Below are 6,382 nucleotides of genomic sequence, written 5' to 3' on the forward strand. Positions count from 1 at the left end.
CCCCATACCATAACATTGCCTCCACTAAATTTTACTGTTCCTCGAATACAACTGAGTGTGAATGCTTCAACTTTTTTTCTCCTTTTTTTTTGAGCTCCATGGGAATTCACAAGATTACAATTTGACTCGTCCGTCCACAAAACCTTCCTCCAGAATGATACCGGCATATTTACATATTTTTTAGCAAATGCAAGTTTTCGTTTTTGATGGATTTTTGAAAGGAATGGTTTCTTGCGTGGAAGTCTTGTTTTGAATCCACTTTCTTTCAATCGATTTCGAATAGTACATGAGTTCACTTGTAACCCAAAATCTTTCTCAAGTCGGCTTGACACTTTTGGTACTGATAAAATGCGGCTTTTTTGCACCATCTTGACAATTTGTCGATCTATTTTTGATGTTGTTTTAGGCTTAACTCAATAATTTTTTGCTTTATAAAATCGTGATTAAATTTGCTTTTAGAATAATTATAAAAGCAAAAACAAATGTTTTTCTGAAATAACCTAACAAAGTTTATTTTTCACAATAAAATGTTTTGTTCGGATACTTATTTCTCTGACTATATATATATATATATATATATATATATATATATATATATATATATATATATATATATATATATATATATATATATATTTACGGTCCAAAGAGAAACTTAAATTTAAGTTTTAAACAATAATTTTTTGGGGTTTTAAGTCATCCGACTCAGTTTTAACCTCATTTTAGAATATCAGCTGACATTATTGTGTTTATAATCATTACTAGAGATGAGTTGAATCTCCTTTTTTTCATTTGCAGAGAAATTGAAATTCATGTTCATAAATTTATGATTCTATCAATAATAAAACTTCAACTCTTATGATTACTAACGGTTGTTAATAATTTTAAAAAGGATACTTTTCATAACGTTTTGCTAAACAACCTTTATATAATTTTAACGACAACGGTTGATCGTACAATGAAAAAATGATGGTCAATGCCGTTTGACCGTTATTAACCAATGAACGAACGTAACACAAGTGCTTAGAAAAAATATTTTTAGCGTCGTTGGTTTTCAACTTTTGTAAAGAGAATTTGCTCTTTTTCCTTATGCTGAGTTTAAACCAGGATTTGAAAAATAATATTTAATAAGTTCCATAAATGGACGCCCCCCAATTTTATTTTACTACATGATAAATCATATTCTGAAATTTTTATTTTATTATTTACAAAAAAAAAAAAAGGATTCCTTTATAATAAATAATAAATTTTAAACGTTCCATAAAAAAAATTACAAACCCAAAAAAATTGTCAGTCAAAATGTATTGTTTTAAGGTCATCAAGAGGTTAATAAAAGTTTTATTTACAAAAAAGAAATAGAATACATGATGTTCTAAATTTTTTTAATGAAATTTGTTTATCTTTTTATTTGTATTTTGTTTTTCAATAATCAATTTGAAAAGATTTGACTTCTTTAATGCAAAATATTTAAAATGGCGCATAATGCAGGAGTTAAAGCATTTCTAAGAAATGACGAGCTAAAATCTCTTGGAACAACATGTTGCAAAAAGAAAAATGCTTCTTTTAAATATTAGATTCTTTTCGATTCTTGAAGAGATGAGCGAACTCTTAACAGTGTTGATAGTTTTATTCTTCGAAAGACTTTTAAAGAACAACATAATAGTTGTTTTATTACTTTAAAGTAGAGTTAGATAGTATAAATAAATATTTGAATTCCATGATTTTTTTAAAACATTTGTTTTTTAATTTATTATAGCTATAGATAATACAATAATGCTATAGATAACTATATCCCCTTATCCCTGACGGAGTGCGAAAAGACTCTCTGACATGGGCTAGAGCGGAAAAATGAGATGTAATATGAGTCAAAAAAATCGCCCCTGAATTGTTGAAATGTTTAATTGTCTAAACTGAGTTTTAAAATAAATTACACCAAATTTAAAATGATTTTAAATAGAATGGAAGAATATCAGACAGGATATTTTGAACAGTTTGAATACGGTTTCTATAATTACAGAAAATAGATTTGTTTTAATTTTACTTTTATAAAGTCTTTCCTAAAAGTCTCTCACAGTAAATTGCTTATTTTTTTTTAAAAAAAAAAATTAAATTTTTACTTTTTTTATAAAACTTTTTTAAATCATCTGCATGTAGGGTACCTTGTACTTGGAGCTCTCATACAGATCTTTTTAAGCAACACTTATTTAGCTAATTACATTAGGGCTGCTTGGACCAATCGAAGGAGTACTCATGGGGGAGTATTTTTCTTTTAATATATTCCTAGGGTCACCAAAAAATTTATATCGTATATTTCTATATGGCTAGTGTATTTTAAGTCTCCTCCTAGTGTTAAAGAAATTCAAATTAAATATATTACAGTTTTAAAAAAATATTGACTTTGGGGCAAAATATAAAAAAATTGTTTTTAAAATAGTTTTACTGCAAATTTTATCCTCTTTCATTTTATTTAGTCTTGTATTATTCATGAGTATAAAATATCTTTAAATTTCATTTTCTTAATAGTGATCATGCTGTTGACTTTAGCAACGCCTTAGTAACAAAACTAGAATTACTAATCTCTTTTTTTTTTATCATATTTGACTTCCATAAACTAAGTTTTTAGCAATACATTAAAAGTATGTTTGCTTTCACAACTGATTTAAGTCGTAGCTATAAACTTTACCTGTGTTTTTTAAAATTTTTTCATTTTCTTCGGTTAAGAGAATAAATATTTATGTCTTTTTTACTTAGGAAATTAGTTTATTTTTTAACTCAAATTAACATATCAAGCAAAGTTTCAATAATTTGTGCTAAAATTTGACTTAAGTCTTTAAACCAAAAATCTACTATTAACCAGAACAAGACATAAAGCTTTTTGTTTGAATGAGAGAAAATTACAAAAGATGCAGAAAATCTTTTTGTCAAACAGTTGTTCAATTTCAGCATTTTTCAAACAGTATTTTCCGCCAATTAGAAATGTTGGAAAAACTGTCGAAAAAATTTCACTCTAAATATTTGTTTTACCATTTTTCATACCGGCAAAATATTTGTATTATTCCGTTTTTTTTTTATTATTATTAAAAAGCGCTTTTATGTAGTGTACCTTGCAAATAAAATTTAAATGAGAAATGCATCATTTTGCATCATTTTTCTTTCTTTGATGATAACTTTTTGTGTAAACTTTTTTAAGCTTTTTTTTTTAATTAAAAAACCAAAAAACGCGCGTTTTTCAATGTTTTACTGCGTGGATATTGCTACTTATAAAATTTATGAAATTTTCTTTTGAGAAACAAAATAACCTTGGTACGTTTCAAGTACCTTAATAGTACGTGTGTTATTACAATTTGATCATATTGTTGCTCTAGCCTCTAAGTTATTTGGACGCTCTAAAAAAACTCACAGAAATTTATACAGTTTTTAAAATCAGACAGTTTTTAAAATTATAAAGTTTTTAAAATTATTGAACTGGAAGATTCAATTATAAATTTTTTTGTGAAGACTTTACAATCCAGTATTGACTTCTCTTAGCTGCAGAAGAAATATATTTTCCTTAAAATTGTTAAAGAATTTTTACTGCGAATTTTTTTTGCGAACAATTTATGCTTAAACAGCGAGGTGTATAAAAACAAAAAAAATTGCAATTAAGTGTCGAAATTTGCAATTAAAAAAAATTAAAAAGGCAGACAACATACTTTTTACTTCATTATTTTTTTCACCTCTCAAAATCAGCAAATATATTATTCTTGCCATCACATACATCATAAGTGAGTCAAAAAAAATCAGCAAATATATTATTCTTGCCATCACATACATGATAAGTGAATTAAAAAATTCTGATTTAGATTCTTATTGTTTGTTGCGTAAAAATTTAAACTTCTAGTTGTTTTATCGTATTAAGATTTTAGTATGATAAAGTTGTATATTTAAATCCAGAGGAGGTCAAATCAACTCTCAAAGATCTTAGTAATACTTAGCAATACAGAATACCATTCACTTCATTAAAAAGTAAGTCAAATATATAAGACCACCGAACTTAAACTAGTAGGATAATCCCTGTTGGACCCGATCTTTAATGCTTAGTTATTTCGTACTTGTGTGATATCAATGGATAGCAAAAGATTTCATTTAAATGCTTGATGCAACTAAAAGAATATTTTTTCTATAAAATGTTACTTTTCAAATGTAATATTGTTAGTAGTACACCCTAAGGACTGCATATTAATTGCCTATCTTTATTTCTCGCTATTTAGCCCGTCAATTGCTCAAGCATCTTCGACCTGTTACTTAAGTTTAACCCAAACAGGATTTAGCAAAAGCTCCCTTTTTTTCTACATAAGTAAACTAAAACAAAACATGAATCAGGGCATTTTGCGATGGCAATCTGTTTTGTTTAGGAATTCTCGCCTGCTAGCTGACAACCGTGTGTAGCTTTACGTATATATTGTAAGCATTTGTAATCCTTCAACAGTTTTAATAGTATATAAATGATATTTAGTTTTACATGTTTCAAAAAGATAAATTCATTTTAAATATACATCCCTCGCCTGTTGATAATTTTGGATTTGTTGATGTTGTTTTTTTTGGGTGTACTATGGATTTTTGATTGTTATGCTGTGTCTCATTATGCTTAAAATTCTAATCAGATTGGTTTCCCCATTCAAATATAAACTTGTTACCCCTGCCAAAAAATTCTAATGAAGTAGATTCGTTGCTCCTTCTAGCGAAGAAACTTTTATACTATCTCAATTTAGCTTAAAGCACTTAGATGGTGCTCAGTGATGAGAATCGCTCGCTCTGCTTCTATCAAAAACCTGATAGTTAGAGCTTTTTTTAGCCAATCTGCTAATAGCCATCTCATTTTCGTCAATGATAGTGTCAAAAACAATGCAATCAACGATATCTGTTACATTCAGGTGAACAGACTTCTCTCTTCAACCTACTTATTTATCTTTAAGCAAGATAGTGCCTCTAATTACATTTTCAAAAGTACTCAAAACTGTCTACGCATGCATGTTAGAAACTTCATTAACTCCCTTATCCCCAAATATTAACCCGCTCAATTTCTCAAACTAACATTAGCTTGTGTGGTAATTTCATGAAAATAAAAACGTAACAGAATTCTTTCTCCCTTTATTGGACACAGCCCTCGTGCTAAAAAGTAAACCATTTGCAAAGGCTTAAATCGTTATGTAAAGCCTTTGACGAGATTTTCATCAAGCACTGAATAAAGCTTCCATGGATCTTGTACGTGCTGCTTTGGAGTCGTTTGAGAGCCAATTAAAATGCTGTGATAAGGCCCGTGAAATTCATTTCAAGTTATAACTATTGCATTTTGTTCACTAGAGTTGCAAAGTTTTGTATTTCAAAAATCAATTATCATTATGCTCCCTGTGTCTTGCATTGTATGCTAAAACATGTGACGCCCGTCACAATTTATATGTAAATACTTGGAAGAAAGTGGCAATTAGTTGCGTTCTATGACGTAATGTCGTGAGGCGAGTCTTTACTTATTTTTATGTTTACTTCTTGTTTATTCGGCTTTTGTAAAGTTTACTTAGATAAGATTAGAGTATAGGATAGGGTATTAGTGATTTGTAGCTTAGGAAGATTGGGTGAGTAAGGGTGTGGGGATGTCTTCTGATTCTGTGTTATGGTAGCACTTTGACTTAATTAAATTATGCACTTACTTTTCTTTGCGCATGATATTGTTTTTTTTTTTTAATTCAATCATTTTCCTTTAGATTTTATCCTTAATTGTAAACTTTTTACCTTTAAATTTTACTTAAAATTTGATCAAACTATCGTTACTCTTCCTTCTTTTCTCTAATGGTCCTTCATTTTGCCGTATCCGACTACAAATCTCCTTTATTCCTGTATACCCGCTCATATGTCCCCAATAGCTGTAACTCGTCTTCCTCACTTCTAACTCTTACGAAGCTTCCTCATAATCTGACTCTTAGGCTCTTCCCTTTTTTGTGAACCCCTACCAGCTTTCTTTCGCTTTATCTTAACAATATGTTAGAGCTTCCTCTAACTGTCACTTGTTTAAATAATGTTTAAAAACACAGTATAATGTATTGAAGGTAAGTATAAACAAGACGTGATTAGTAAATTCAATTAAACACGTAAATTGACTTTTGAACTCGAATTATATATTCTAGTTAGTAAATAATTGTATATGAAAAAAACGTAAACAGTAAAAAATGCAACAGCAAATAGAAATAAGGGACATAACTTCACAACAGATAAGGATAAGTTTATCTCAGCAATACAAATATGTAAGAGGCATTTATGGTCGTGGATTTTCTGCTCTAAAATTTAAACGGTGTTTACCAGACAATGTCTTTTCGTTTTTAGATTTGGCGAGGAATATTTCTGGATT

The sequence above is a fragment of the Hydra viridissima genome, unplaced genomic scaffold (genome assembly GCF_058129835.1).
Source record: "Hydra viridissima isolate aposymbiotic clone 2 unplaced genomic scaffold, HvirCarnegie_v1 scaffold_5, whole genome shotgun sequence".
Lineage (NCBI taxonomy): Eukaryota > Metazoa > Cnidaria > Hydrozoa > Anthoathecata > Hydridae > Hydra > Hydra viridissima.